Raw genomic sequence first — 17,147 nt, forward strand, 5'->3', positions numbered from 1 at the left:
TATACAATGATTCAGATAGTACGGTGAGAATATTTAAGTAGATGCGTTTGCTCTGGCATTATTCAATTTATAGGATCACTGTAAATTACCGGGACTTTCCGAGTCCCAAGTGCCATCGAGTATTAGTTGAGAAATCTGATTTAATATTTTGAAATCTATGAAAGCCATTTCTTTGGTTCACGGTTATCTCCGCTGCAAAAGACGACGTTGTATTCCGTACAATTGAAAAATGCAAAGTGCCTACTAAATAAAGGAAAAGTTTCTTCGGATACGTATCATGTTTATTTCACTTACGACAGACTTATATTGTTTTGCTTATCAAAGTTCCTCAATGCTGTTTACGTTATAAATTTTTCGGTTTGTCATTCAAGTATAGATAAAAGTGTATCACAATATCCTAACAAGCACAATCCGAAGTCTCTTAAACTTTTATAGCCTGTTTGCGTAGACTTCCGAACTTTCAGACTAAAATCTCATTTTTTCCACCATTACGAAGACGCATAGATGTTATCCTTGCACTCCGACCTTTGTATAGTGTTGATTTTCTTGCTACGAGGCTGCATCAAAATTAAAGCCAACGTAACAAAGTTATTTGTACGATGCTGAAAATTCTATTCATTTCATTCAATTAATTGCATTTTATTTTGGCGAAAATCAGCGATTTTTTTGGAAATCGAAATATAAAATGATTTTAAGCAATTTCTTATAATTAATATTATAATAATATTTAATAATAATATTAATAATAATATTTATCTTATATTGATTCTTATTGACATCTTGTATTCTTTCTTTTGATATCTTATATTGATAAATCTGTGAAAAAAAAGAATATAACAGAAGCTTCGATATTAGATCTATCGACCCCTAATAAGTTCTCATAGAAATATTCTCATAATGTCAGGAATCTTTTTTTATTGATCTTGCGGATTACGTATTAATCTGCGAAGCATTGGGCAAATACAACAAAAGAGATTCATTTAAAGTCTAAAATATTCCTATTGACGCAAGTGGGCCAGGTATTGACAACAAAGTTGAATATATGGAAGGAAGCTGATTATGATGCAAAACTTTGTAATCATTACAACAGCTACATGTTTTCAGTAAAACGAATAAATTTTCCATCATCGACCTACGATAGGGTTATGTCGCGGCTGATGTTCGTCACGGAAAAATTGACAGTTCGTGCGATACGTGGAAGACTGTCACCGAAACTGAAGGAACTGATTGTTTAATTAACTGACGATAATTCTGGTCGCGAGCTACATTAGCTCCGCGACACGAGGAGTCGGTTCATGTCAAGGCTGCACTCCGTTGTCACGTCTTTTCTCGCCTCGGATTTTTCATTTTCGCGGTACGCAAATAGCGCGACGAGCGCGCGCAAACCGAGAGAGATCGCCTTCCCTCCTTTCGTTCCAATTATGTACCTTGAGTAGCCCAACTTTTTGCGAGTACGCGACAAAAGGACGGAAACAGGGGAGAGGGACGAATCCGTTCGATAAAGTGAGCTCGTCGCGAGACTATACACTGACTACCATTAGGTTGTTGCAGTATAACAACGATTTAAATTAGCGATGGCGATATCAAACAGAATCTATCAATCGTATAATATATCATTTGTTTCTTTGAAATTTGAATAAAATATGATCCATGTTCGTTCAGCTACAAGTTTTTAAATATGTGCTACTTGTGTGCAAAAATCGGTTACCAGAATTCGATATTCTGAAACTATCCTTAGGATTGCGAAATTCTTCGATACCTTTACGTCTTCGCAATGTGGCCCGAATACAATCATCTATTCAAACTATATAAAATCCCCATAGTCGACACTGTATCTGTTTCAAACAACAAATCCAATCCCCGGTGCGCGAAAATTTATCAATTTCTATTTTAACAAAAGTATTTTCGTTACTTTCTCAACCTAGTCTATCCCGAATCCGTACATCCCCAGTTTTCACCAGCACGAGGCGTTTAATCGAATTAATTCGACTTTCCGATCGGCTGCCAGAAGTAAACAGTTTCCTCGGGCTGTTGCCAGAGTTTGGTTAAAACTGTTCCTCTGTTTCTTGTTGAGCTACAAATAGAGTAAAAGAGAGGACGCGGATCAGGGAGAAGAAGGATAATTGGTAATAATTAAGCAGATGAGGTTTATAAAGACACGAGGGGGAGGGCAAGTTAAATTGAAAAAAAAGGACGGTAGAAATTGATCCATAAAGCATTCCTGAAGTAATAATGTAATTTTAATAAAAATACTTATCATAAGCATCGATGGCATTTTATAGTAATAGAATTATAGACTGAGAAACTACATTCAATGAAGGCCATTATTTCGCAGACATTTAGTACCATATTTAATTTACGAGAGCGATAATTCTTTGTTTTACAACCTAATAAGAATATTAATCTTCATTTTAACTGTAGTATATTACTGTTACTTAATTAGGTCACATAGGATACACGTACGAAATCCTATTATACAGCATATGATATGTATACATAAATGTATGAAGATAAGATCTAAGCAAAATTGAGGTTAGTTTATTTTCGTTTTTCCCTCTTATCATGAAAATTTGTCATTGAATAATACATTTTGTCGATGCTTCATAGACGCATGAGAAAACGCCACAGGCAGTTAATTTAAACTCCAGCTGTTATCAGTTCCTCGTGTGTAACGATAAAAATCGATCGCACGCGCATTAATATCTGGTTACAATTCAGTTACAGTTGCAGCTGCGTCTTCGATAGACAACCTTGGTTTTTATTATTCGCAATCGGTCCTTGTACCACACCATTAACGTAGCAATTATCGGTCAGTTTATATTTATCTCATGCCGCTTTGATGTTAATATTCTAATGATAATTTCGTGCATGTTATGTTATATTATAACGAGTAACGATCGTTGAGTAACCCAAACAGTGGAAATTGAATAATAATTCAGATTGGCAGTGCCACATGTGCTCGGTTTTGCCATTAGGCCGTAATAAGCAAAAAATAATATGGATTGTAGTAAAATTTCAGATAATTGGATTTTTACAAATTGATTATGTAATTTTTTCAAACCATCAATTATGAGTTATCACCACTGCAAACTCTTTTTAATAAGTTTTTTTTTTGTACGTTTTTTATGTATGCAATAATTTGCAACTAATATTTATTATAACAATAAATTATTATTGTAAATTGTTCATGTCGATGTGGGTACACTCATATACTACCTATAGGAAAGCAGTCTTCAATGCCTGGATAGCTCAGTCGGTAGAGCATCAGACTTTTAATCTGAGGGTCCAGGGTTCGAGTCCCTGTTCGGGCGCTTCTTTTTTTCCCACTCCGGGATGTTCTTCGTTCTTAAATACATTCGTAGCAAAGCGAATTAAGATCGACTACAAGAACTTGTGTTTTCAATGCCCGGATAGCTCAGTCGGTAGAGCATCAGACTTTTAATCTGAGGGTCCAGGGTTCGAGTCCCTGTTCGGGCGCTTCTTTTTTTTTTTTCTTTCCGGGATATATTCTTCGATCGTAAATACATTTCCATCGAAGCCAATTAAAATTAACTAAAAGAACATATGTCTTCAATGCCCGAATTTTTCAGTTGATTTTTGAACTAAAATCTCAGATGTTAGCCTGGCCAAACGTGAAACTATTTTGTTACGTAAACCAAGTCGATCCTTTATCAAAGAATAAAAGAATCACTAAATTTATTTAGTATCAATTTAACAAAACCAGGTACTGATGACAAAAAAAACAGTCCCCCATAGGAAAGTTGTTAAATACCTTGGATGCCACTGTAGGTAGAGGCGGATGAATAATGAAGTGTCCAACAGTGCACGTAGCATATATATTACAAATAATGTAAAGATATATTTATAGAACAATGTTAATAAATAACCAAACAATAATAACAATAAAAAGAAAACGGTAGCAACAATTACGACTTAAAATAAGAATAACGAACAAAAACAAGGATTCTCGACGAAGTTCTTGCACTATTGGAGTGTAATAATAGTTGCATCATTAGCCTGCTGGACGCTTTCATTTGATAAGGGATGTACAGTTGTTACAGTCAACGATTGTTCGTATGGTTAATGAACAGCTTCAAGCTAAAAAGAGAATTATCTCCAAGAAAACAACTTAGGAGGGTTAAAATTTCCGTGTCTGAATACTCTTTTTAGTATGTATTTAATTATATAGATATGAATTGCAATACAGATTTTAACAGTTAAAACCACGATCCATAGACATTACGTTGGGTTTTCCTCTTCTCCACATTGTTTCCCACTACTCACTTGCTCCCCTCAGTAGGCTTATATGACTGGTAGCATTAAACTTAATCAAGCAGCAAATTAATATTAAAGTGCCTCATGAGCGTTAGTTGTGACGTAACAATTTTATGACTGATTTGTTCCTTATGCGACAGAACCCTTTTGAAAAACTGTTATATATTATTCTATTTATGTAGTTATATAACCACCTTTTCTATGTTTATTTTTATAGCATATATCACCCGATATGCACAAAAAGAGACGAAATAAATATTATTTAAAAAAAAAAAGAAATTAGAGCATCAGATTTTTAATTTGGGAGTCCAAGGTTCGAGACCCTGTTTGGGCGTGCGTTTCTTCTTCTTGAAAATTTTGTTTATACTTCCTTTTTTTCTAATATTAGACGGCAAGCAACAATTTGCAACATTTTTGACAATTTTTGAGAAATATTGATTTCTTTATTTTCTCCCAAGCTTATACATGTTACAATGGTGGCATAACCTCACTAAAAGCCGTAATATCGGAAAGCTTTTCTTGTGTATTTACTACGATAATATGGAATATAAGTGCACACTACTCTCCAATCGGTGAGCCAACATATGAGTATTGCGGCAGTCGTACCATGAACGAGCGCAGAGACTTTCCTGCGTAAGGAAAAGTGACGGGGCGATTACACAAGTTCAGGTAACTCTTACCATTTATAAAATGTCATTAATAAAGTTCTATTAATCAATATTTCCTTTTATTGGAACGGCACATTAAAGTTTATCACGATATTTATATTTTGTTTTGATATTAAATTATTCGACTTTAACGAAGCCTGTTCCAATTTGCGCACACCTGGTATGGCGATACTTGATATACACTAGCAAAGAAGAATATACGAGATTGAATTAATCATTTACCAGGTTAGAGCTCGTTCCTGAATAACTGACCATTTCCCGTAATACGATAATCTCTTGTCACGTGAGGGGAACATTATCGTTTGCAAATTCGACGTCCGTAAAACCTTCTACGTTATTAACATAGCGACAAATGAAAAACAATTATGAATCTCGATTGCTCCTCTAACGGCATGTTCGTTACTCAACTCCTGGAACATTATGCAAATACATTTTTTTAACACAAACTTATGTATACTGGAGGCAGAATGAAACTATTTTTTCGTTTTACTCTTTTTGTCGAAAACGTTCGTAAAAATTTCAGAAAATTTCCAATTCATCTTTATTCCATTATTTCAATTTCCAACTCGTTTATGTTGGTTTGTATTCCTCGATTTGATAATACATTTATATTTATATATATTTTTCTTTTTACCCTTTGCATCGAAAATGTCCAGAAAAATTTCAAAACTTACCAAATTCATTTTTATTCTATTATTTTAATTTCCAACTCGTTTATGTTGGTTTATATTCCTCAATTTGGAAATACATTCGCGCATAACAATATTCGGGCGGAGTATAAATATTGTAATAAATTTAATAAAACCTTCGCAATCCATTTATTAGGATCGGAGAAAGCACGAGGCGTCTGAATTATTATATTCCCTACCGTGCGTAGCAATTTTCTCGACAGCGGACACTCGCGTTCGTGATCAATCACGTTTATCTAATCTCGCGCGAGGGGAGAAAGATTTTTCGGTGTCGAATAATTGGTAACCTCGTGCTTTCTTCGCGTAGGCGGCTCGTAGACAAACTGTCGCTCGTAAACAGGGATCTGCATTTAAATTATACGCATTACACGGACATAAAACAGACATTTATTTTGCGGCGGCTGACGCAGGGCGTGATCCGCGTACACAGAAATTATTATTGCCCAAATACCATTTCTCTTATCTATTTCGAAAAACAAGTGTTGAAAACAGTGGGCGTTGAGCAAGGATTGGTACTATCTGCTGGAAAAATTGATTAATCGTCGCACGTAAGAGTCGGATATGTTACATCAGAACGAAACCGGTGCTCCACAGTGTCACCGAAAACGCTTTTATTTCCTCTGTGAAACTGATAATATTTTTATCTTATTTCTATTGTGAGAAATCTTTTATTGGACCGAGTTCAACGCGATATTTTGCGAGCCTAATAGGATTAAATACATATTAACAAACTAATTTATACAACAAGTTCTAAGAATAGTAATGTTGCCAATTACTTTGAAATAGATGCGACGACAAACCAGGAAGCAATAAACATTTTTACGTAAAAAATTTAACATTGACTTTGCATTACAATTCAAATACGCTTTTCTGCATAAGTGGCACGTCTGACTTTTGCTCGTCCACCAATTACTGATTTTTAATCGCCGTTGACATTGAACTTGATGTATGACTTCCTGGTTTGCTGATCGATCTGTTGTCTTATTTCTTATTTAAGTATAGTTATAGTTTATCAGCATTCTTACAATCGAATGCAATGATACTATTGTTCGATTAGTTTATTTTTATTTTTTCATGCAAATTGTTCACAGTTTAAAATACGATTAACTAATAGTTTAATACTTTCTATTTGTTATTACTTCTTCGAAGGAATTTTTTACCCGCATATACGAAGAAATTTTTGTTGTTATTATTATAACTATAGTATACGATTACACAGACGGCGCTTTCTTCTTCCGATTTGTTCGTGATTTGCAAATATGTGAAATTGTATGTACAATCCTCAATCTGAAGTGAGTAATCATATTTTATTTATTCAGTCGAGCAATATCTTGATGACTAATCGCACGCAGACTCCTCCTTGTCTTTCTTTTACATATTATCGCGATACATATTCAGAGTGTTTTCCACTGTGGGTGCCGCATTCTTATCGAAAGCATCCCCTAAAGATGACGCAATCGATACACTCTCTCATGTAACCGTATTGATTTCGAGTTACACTCCGATTACATACTGACTTCCCACTACAGATGCACTGCACACAGCCATAAATAAAATTATTTACACAGAAAGCTTTTAATTATACATTTATAAATAAACTAGATACATTTGCTGCATCTGAACTGATTACATATTAAAGAAAAAAAACCAATGAAAAATGGATTAAAAAGTATTTTTTACGGTTATAAATTCAATTTATTTAGTATTTTGTATAAATTGGGGCAGTAATTAACGTAACGAATGACAATTCTCCACTGAAATAATTACAAAACAAGGTGCAACTTGTTCGGTTTTGTTGCAAGTTTTCTCTCTGGTGTGTAATTACTGTGGACGTTTATGCAAGCTGTCATTTCCGTAGATAAATTTTAAGGCAGAGAGATTAAGTGAAATTTGATTTCCTGCAATGGTTTGTTGCGGTAGACAAAAATAATCTGATACCACATATATTAGATTCTATCGAACTTTGTGCTACCCTAGAAAAACTTTTATGAGTTACAAATGTTTAAAGATTGCCGTTCTAATAATCGGATACAGCATCGATCGTATTATATTTTCGCATAAAAAATCATGCTCTGCCCTCTTGCATCACACTTTCGGTCTAGGTCACTTCTAGATCACTATTTATTTTTTCACGCTTGACTTTTATCGCACAAACGCTTTCATCTCCCATTAACTCTAATTAAAATCGAAATGAAACTTGTCAAACAGGTTAATTCTTACGTCAATAACTGCCTCAGCTTACGTTTACAAATTTTATACACGTATTTGCATAACTTTACACGGATCCTTATCAGTGTTGAATAATGGAAACATTGAAAATTTTAATCTTCTTGAATTTGCGTCACTGTTTATCTAGTAATGACTGGTATTACTCCCATGTATTTAATTTAGTCATTTTTCAGAGAAGACTTAGACGATACTAATAGTTTGGAAAAATTCTGATTTATTTCTTACTTTATTGAATTCTTAAGTAATTGGAACCATTAGCAACTTTGATTACCTATATATGCATATAAACAAGTCACAAAACGTGAATTTTTGAATTTTAATTGCTATATGACAGTGATAATTTTAAGAATAATGAAAAAGGTACAATGCAAGCCAAAAGTACTAGTACAGTGACTGTATTATCGAACAATAAAGCCATCGACTATGAATAAGTGATATTCACATATGTACATATATGTATATGAACAAGTAAGAGAACGTGAATTTTCAACTTTGCATAACTTGTATAACAGTGATAATTTTAAGAATAACGAAAAAAGTACAATGCAAGCCAGAAGTATTAGTAAAGTGACCATATTATCGAACAATAAATCGTACACGTAGAAGATGACTATGGACTTTCTTTTTCTTTCCACGAATTTCGTAATCGCACCCCCCCCCCCCCCATACTGCTCGCGGGCATTGCACCAATTTATTTTCGCTTTTAACGATCTCGTTCGTTCATAAACCTCTTTGCTCCCTATAGAGCCCACATTGTTTGAGCTTTTTCCAGCGCTGGCAGCTCCGCGCGCACCCGTTCCCCCGAAAGATCATTTCTTCCTCGTAAAGCCGTTTCGTGAACTTGCTCCTTTCAATACAAACGAAACCGCGTGCCACCACGTGGCGTCCCATCAAATCGGGTCGCGGTTTATTTTTCATTTAGCCGGATAGAAGAGTCTTCGCGTCGTCAAGCTATTTATGGAATCACGTCCAAATGGAGGAGTCGTTATAGTTAGAACGAATTATTATAAAATACAGAGTATTGGAAAGGAATTTAAATAATTTCACAATAATTTCAATTATGTTAAGAAATCTTTACTTTATTTTATTGCAACTTAAGAAGCATATTCCTTAATTTTTATTTACAATAATATTAGCGTTATTTTATTAATCTGTTTTATTATAAATGAAGTAGTGTTCATATTTATATATATTTCATATAAATCATAATTCTAATTATGTTAAGAAATCTTTAGTTTAGTTCGCAACTTAAGAAGCATATTTCTTAATTTTTATTTAATATTAGCATTACTTTAGTAATTTCTTTTATTATAAATGAAGTAGTGTCCAAATTTATATATATTTAATATAAATAATAATTTCAATTATGTTAAGAAATCTTTATTTTATTTTATTGCAACTTAAGGAGCATATTCCTTAATTTTTATTTAATATCAGCGTTATTTTATTAATTTGTTTTATTATAAATAAAATAGTGTCTACATTTATATATACATTAAATATCTGATATATTTAACACAAATAAATATTAAATATACAAAAAAAAACATAAGTACAAGGGTTACCTATCTTTGAAGTAGTTCCCGGACATCAAATCTTTTTTTAATCGTGATCCGTTTTTGTGGATCCTTGAACTCTTGTGCACTTGCGCGCCCCAAGGATAAAGCGTTTCCTCGACTCGTCACCACTTTTGTCGATAGACTTCACCGGCGGGGGGAAAGCGAAACGTTGTGTCCGTGTTTTTACGAAATTGTTTTGGTCCGCTTGTTGCGCAATCGTGTCGCGAATTTTTCCCCCGGGCATATCGGCTCGTTACATGAAAAGTTCGGAGACTGGAACGTTCGTTTATGCTCCGCCGATTCGAAACTGTCGACACAGGTCGGCGATTGCGGGCGAAGCTATGACGCGGACTTTTTCAACGGGGTGTATAACTTGTTTCGGCGTTAAAATCGGTCGAAAGTTGTTCAACGGCGCATTAGAATCAACAGGAAATTCGATTGAATCTACTTTAGCCGAATTAAAAAGTTCTCAACTAATTGCAATATTTATAGCTTTCTTGCGACTTGATGTTGACTCAGGACCCGTTTATTTATACGAGTCTTAACAAAACCTGATAGACTTAATGCCGATATTAAGAAGTTACAAATTCAACTATTTGAAAGCGAAATGTTTATTATTAGACGGTAGATTTTGTACGTTTATCAGGAAACCTGTAATTCAACATCTGTAAATTAATATGATGTAAAGAGTGAAAGCGCTTAACAATCTACTGCTTCCGACTTATTCAAGTGATTAAAGAAAGGAACGGAATTTTTAAATTACATCCGCTTTTGCAACAGATGATACATAAAGGTAATGCATAAAGTTTCGCAGTATATTTTATCTTTAAAGCATGTAATTATTTCTTTCACGCGAATTTAGATGTTTCAACTGCTAATGTGTTATAAATATTAATATAACACCACGAATAGATAGTAGTCATAGACACATATGAAACCATAATTGTTTGCCAAAAAAATATATCTCTCACGCCTTAGTAATTACTTCATATGCAATTAAAGTTCATTTACAAATATAGAGGGAACAGTTTTGACAAAGAAGGATGTTTTATTCCACCAAAAATGAAGGCAAATTTGTATTTCCTCAACACCACGTATTTTGGCGGAACTTATTATCTGCAGTCCGTGAATATTGTCAAATTCACGCAAGCGACAAATCATGGTCAACCGTTATTCTTGTTGGTATCGCGAAAAAGTCCGAAGCTCGCGTGCTAAAACCGGCAGCATTCGACCTTGGTCACGCTAAACGTTTCCACGGGAACAATCCATTGTCCGCGAAGGTGGGAGTGTACGTTTCCATTATTCTCGAAAGAATTTCGTAGAAATGGCGATGAGATCAGACAGCCGAAGGTGCAACAGTTCCGTGATGCAACCACGTGTGTCGGCCGGGATAGCTGGATCGTGTCCTTGGCAGAGACCCGCGAATCGCCCGAGGACACGAACCTTGGAAGCGCTCGATTGCGATCAGAGAGTCGACTGCCGGCCAGCTGTCATTATTGTCTCAGCCGTTTCGCTGACGAGATTATTGATTAGTCACCAGCCCGGGTCACTTCTTCATTCTTCTCGCGACCGAGCAACGTGACGGACTGGCCTTTTTTTTCCGGTTTTCCAGTCGTTCCCCTCCTGCCGTACGCGCTCGCATTCGCGAATACAAGATGCAATCATTCCCTCGTTTTTGTTGCGAGCGGTGGCGATACTTTGTATTGCCGTCCGTTCCATGCCAATGCGTCGACGTAAATCTTTCGATTGTTCCTCGATGGCGAGCGACGAACAATGCGCGGTATGGCTGAATGTCGTCTCCGATGGTAAAATTGCCGGTCAAATGCTATAGTAATCATTGTAAACGTAACGAATATCTTTCTGGAGAGACCGATGATATAATAGTAAATGGACAGCAGTCTTTACGCAGGTATAATAAAAATGGGAAGATTGAATGCAATATAGCAAGAATATTTAATAATTAATAGTTTGAAAATATTTTTGTATTTCTGTTAAATTATTCAAGTTATTAAGAAAAAAATAAATGTCTATTTATGTAGTTCCTGCGTCTTGTAAATAATGAAGACAATTTTTGGTTTCAATCTTTGGTTTTGATAAATACAATATTGTTACTCGGTCTGATAATTAACTAAAATGTCACGACATTTAACTCTTTATTGATTCTTAGGAAAATCTTAGAAATAAAGGAAAACTTTTTACCTCTTAGCTGCGTACGTATATGTATACACGTCATAAGGAAATGGCGGAAATAATTTTCGCATACTTTAGGTTAATTCTAGAACAATTATCAAAAAAACTACACTCAGTGTGATCGATAAAACGCATAACAAAATTTGTCTTCAAAATCTATCGACGCAGCTAAGTTGTTAAATACGGTTTTATATTTTTGGTGTTATATTTTTCAATTTATTACTATTATTAAAAAAGAAAGGACATTTCCGTTGAATTAATTTCTCTTACGATTAGCTTAAATAATTGTTATTTTTCATAAAGATACTCAGTCTTCTATATTGCAATATTTTAGTAATAAGTACAGTATAGGCTACTTTCGACAAAAATTTATTAAAGTATCTGATATAAATGAATCTTTTCTTTTCTATTTTCTTTCTCTTTGTTTAATAATAGTGTTATGCAGCACAAATCTATTTGAGATAAATATGAACACATTTTGAAACAGACCATTTTTGTACGTTTGTCACCTGGACGTGAACGTGTAAATGTAAAACGTGAACGTGTAAATGTAAAACGTGAAGGTATAAATGTAAAACGTGAAGGTAAAAATGTAAAACGTGAAGGTATAAATGTAAAACGTGAAGGTATAAATGTAAAACGTGAAGGTATAAATGTAAAACGTGAAGGAATAAATATTACACCACTTTTGTCTAAAGCGAATCGTTCGGACTGTTTCCTGTCTGAACGGATTCTATAAATTGAACCTAATACGGCGACGAGGCGTACGATAAACAATAACACGTCACGGAACAGGCTCATTGAAGAGATCACGGTGTTCGAATGTAGAAATCATATTAACCTATGATCGGTATTCACCGCGCGGCCTGTTTATTTGACCGAGGTCATTGAAATGCATCCGAGTACTTCCGAGAAGACACTCCCGCGATTGAATCTATTCAAGAGTTTGCCATGCGCTTGGCTCGGCACCTGAAGACGACTTCACACTGGAAACAATATCATATTGGCCATCTTCAGTTAAAATAAATTTCACAAGTTAATACTTCTCCATAAATACTTCTCTCGCCTAAATCGTAGGAGAAGTATTTTTGTTTTAACCCTTTGCACTCGAGTGGTGACTCTGAGGCATCACTAGAATTGTTCTATCATATTTTAAAATTAACTTTATACTAACAATGTTTAGATTTAGAAAATTGTTAAAAGTGAATCTGTTGGAACGATTCACGAGAATCAATCTCCTATACATAAAATGCACTTTGTTACATAAAATGGAAATACTACAAGACAGAATCAATAGAGAGTTAAAAATCGTGAAATCTTAACTATTTACCAGACTGAGTAACAATATTGTATTTATCTACTTGAAGATTAATCTGCTTTTAAAATTTTATAGTATATATCTTCATGGAAACCAAAAATTGCCTTAATTATTTACAAGATGCAGGAACTACATAGACATTTATTTCTTTCCTTAATAACTCTGATGATTCGATAGAATTGCAATAATATTTTCAACCTGTTTCCTTTCGATTTTTCTGATTGAGAAACAAATTATTCATTATGCATTCGGCGCTAGTTTTCATTCAATGTCGATACTTTACAAGCATCCGAGTCAGACTTATTAACATGCGTTTCTTAAAAATATTTACACAAGTGTCTCGAGGAATATTCCGCAATTTGTTCTTTGCGTAGGTCGACATTTTTGTATACACTCTAAATAATTGATGTAGTTTTAAAATCAATAAACGTAAAAACGCCACCTTCAGATGTAAATTAACCCCTTGACGTACCATTTCCTTCACAGTCGCCGCAATTAGGAATTTTCCTATTGGCACAATTTCTTAGAAGGGACAGAACATTAATGTTTATACCGTGCCTGAATTTACTTGAATTCTTAAATATTAATAACAAGGGATTAGAATTTTATTCCAATTTTAAAGAACGGAATAACATCCATATTTAATTATTTGTATTGTCAAAGTACAGCAAGGTGTTAACAACGAATTAAAAATCGTTCACAAAAGTAAATTATTCTGAAATTCGAATGGAGATTTAAAACTGCATATACTTCTTGATTATTAAGGAAAAATGACAAGAGGGGATTCGGCATTGTAGTTAAAAATTAAATCAAATTAAAAACATTGATATAGAATAATTTGTAATGGTGCAATTTGTAATTTCATTTATAATTTCATTACGTCGTCAAAGGGTCGAAAATAAGCATATCAGGGATCAAAGGGAGTTTCTCTGGACAGCCATATAAAAATCCCGACCCGTCACCAAATATACTCTCGGCGACGCGCGTTTCGAAAAGCGAGAGCCTGTCGCATCTCGCGTACGATTTACGCTCGCGGCTGTTTCGAAGCGGGAACGAACCCCGCGGCACACACACACCGCGCTGAAATTTATCGAGCCGGCGAGTACCGTTCGACCGGGGTCCCTCCTGTGTATTCAGTTTCCTCGGATCCGTGACGAAAGCCGCGCTCCGATTTACGTTTCCGCTCGCTCGTAAAACGACTTCCGGCGACACCTGCGCTCTCCGAGGTCCGAACTTACGAACCGTGGCGGTGGCCGAAGTTACGCGTGAATCGCCGCCTCCCCGCAACACTCCGGAAGAATTTCTGCCATTCCGGTCCATTTGGTAGCGGGCTAACCCCGTCGCGACGCGGAACTTTCCATCGAGGCGAGGGTCGTTTATACGCCGCGAAAAACTTGCCATTTCATAGTCGAACGAACGGGCATCGTCGCGCGACTATCGGAACCTTGCAATTTTATCGCGGTGACAGAAACTGTCTCGCGACTGTGTGATTCACGACGGCGAACGCGCGCGGAAAGTTTGCACGCCGAGTAACTGGCAATTTATCTACGATTAGCATTCATGGAATATTATGATTCACCACTTCTTGCTGAAGTTTTATTGCGGCAAGGGTGGTGGAACCGCTTTAGGCGCGGAAACCAATTGCTGGGCCTCTGGTTTGTTCCCGGGCACGATTAGCATTATATTTGTCGAATAACGTATGTTCAAGTCTTTTTATTCCTTTATTTCGTTTATTTCTTTATTTAATACGTCTTGCTCGACTAATACGATGTTAATTATGAGGGAAAATTTTTAGAAATGGCACAGCAACTGTTCGCTACCTTATAATTATTCTGTAATTGTTTTTTACAGTTTTGAGTTTCAGTTATGCAATTCGATTTTAATTTGATTATATAAAATAAAAATATTATATTTCCTCTGCGTATTAACAGCGTAGATTTTATATTTAATTCCTTGTCTAATAATGTCGTGTCAAATCGTTATGAAGATTTGGAGTTACTAAATATGGATATTATTCGAGCACCTTAAACATTGAATGAAAAATTGATAAACAAGAAACGCAAATTATCTCTCTCAGAGACTTTATTAAAATTTATTAGTGGCAAACAAGTATTGATCAACGTAGGGGTTAAGTGTAAAATGCGTTTGATATGATCACGTGTTTGTAAAATTTTGTATTGCTGAAAAATAACAGTTGTAGAACATATATAAGCAATAATCGATGTAGATAATTGTTTTACAATAGTTACAAAATTTGTTCAGTTTTCCATAACTGTTTCAAGAACGTTACCAATGATTTTCAACACCTGGATTTAAGTAAGGTATTGGGAACGTTGGAAATGTTGAAGCACGGGTTGTTTTTCTAATAAATTTGACGAGATAGACGTTGTGGAACAATAAAGTTGACAGGGTCATCGGTTGGCGATTAACCCTCGCCGCATGGAGCCACTGTGACCGAGGCGTGAAACATTAGTGCGATATTTTATCAATCCTTAATTAATATCCATTCTTGCGGAGACGATTCAAGGCGTCCTCAATACTTGAAACTTTCTTTGAGACATTACTCGAGTTAAATATTGTTCATTTTGGAGCAAAGTATTTTCCATTCTATTCCTGAGAAAACGACACGATCTGATTTATCTGAATATTCTTATTTCGTCACAATTTTTTTAAGTAAAACTCTAGAGAACTTAAATTCTATTTCTGAACGTAGATAATTTAGTCAAACTATGAAAAATAAGTGAGTTAAACTTTTTGTAGTGTATCATTATGACACGGCTACAACAGGTGTACATACCGTATGAATAAAGGCTTACACGCTAAACGAGTTCACGCAAAATAAATGAACAGGAACAGCTAAAAAATATGTTTCCACAGAATACAGGTATACATCCGAATACATAATTTTCTGCGACAAATTCATGAAAATCGATTAACCATTTTAACTGTGACAAGAACATTCTCCCAGAGGAGTACCAAAGTAAACGAACGAGTTAGTACGAGTGTCTCGAGGTACTTACATAATACGTTATCGGTTGAATTACGAAGCTGTGCCTCGGAATAAAACAAGCTACCAAGTTCGGAGCAGGTGAAACTCCACCTTTGCTAGACCTGCCCCGAAACGAGGCAAATACTTGAAAAATGATTATGGGAACAACCGCTCTCCACCGTTGCTAACGACGGGCAACTGCCGAAAATCGACGAAAATATTTCAGCTAGGAGCCAGATGAGCTGTCCAGTGATCGTGGGGAACGTAAACAGGAAGGAAATTAGAACGAAACGTATACACATACATACACGGTCCATCCCCACAAACAATGAACGGTCTGTTCGACCGCGCCTCGCCCCTTTTCCCTTCCCCCTGATTCCCAGGGTTCTCTACGATCTTTACGACGAGGCTCTGGACCTAAGCGGGCGTGCCTACTTCGTGTATTATCGCCAGATTTAGAATCGGGCAGTGTCCCGTCGTTTCACTCGTCTCCTTGGCTACTCTTTTTCCTCCGTCGCATTTCAATCGTTTCGTCTTCGACGCTCTCTCCTCCGCTCAAAATTCCTCACGAAAGCCTATACATTTTTCTTGACTATTTGGACCGTTTATTTTGAAAGTGTTGTAAGTCCATTTCGGAAAAAAATGAGATATTACACGTAATTCATGCTTAATTTAATGTAAATTTTTTATGTATAACTAGTCCGTGCTTAATTTCTTAAAAAATTCCCACGTTTTGTACAATTTAAAATTGGTCGGTAAATGAAATTGCATAATCAGTGATTATGAAAGTGGTGTAAGTCCAATTGACAGAGGTAGGTGGCTTAGCAGATGGTTGCCTAAAGAATTTAAAACTATAAATTGATTATCTACACGTCCTGGAAGACCGCTAAAATTTGAAAAAATCGCCCTGGCGCCTTTGTACCAAGGTGCCAGGACTATTACTTATGAAAAATATAAAGACATGCATATTTCGAAACACTGCCACATGCAAAGCATAAGTAAATATTATCAATATCTTGTAATTTTAGCAATGTAATTAGCGTCTAAAATTAAAAATACTATTTCTATTTTATGTCATTAAAAATTGAAATTAAACGATTTTTACAATTGTCTAATTTTGAAAGTGGTGTAAGTCCATTTGCAGCCCGCAAGTATACATCAGTTTAGTAAAATACGCCTGAAACAAATATAGAGATAATATTATATACAACAGTATAATTGCTAAATCAA

At 35.3% G+C, this 17,147-nt stretch overlaps 1 protein-coding gene and 2 non-coding genes across 6 annotated transcripts in view; all 3 read left to right on the forward strand.

Moving 5' to 3' along the window:
• Sesn (Sestrin) overlaps nucleotides 1–17,147 on the forward strand; it is a 248,374-nt gene that overhangs the window by 147,918 nt on the left and 83,309 nt on the right. The window lies entirely within an intron of this gene.
• Nucleotides 3,239–3,311, forward strand: Trnak-uuu (transfer RNA lysine (anticodon UUU)). Its single transcript has one exon. It is a non-coding gene; the product is annotated as a tRNA-Lys (tRNA).
• Trnak-uuu (transfer RNA lysine (anticodon UUU)) lies at nucleotides 3,405–3,477 on the forward strand. Its single transcript has one exon. It is a non-coding gene; the product is annotated as a tRNA-Lys (tRNA).

The sequence above is a fragment of the Augochlora pura genome, chromosome 1 (genome assembly GCF_028453695.1).
Source record: "Augochlora pura isolate Apur16 chromosome 1, APUR_v2.2.1, whole genome shotgun sequence".
Lineage (NCBI taxonomy): Eukaryota > Metazoa > Arthropoda > Insecta > Hymenoptera > Halictidae > Augochlora > Augochlora pura.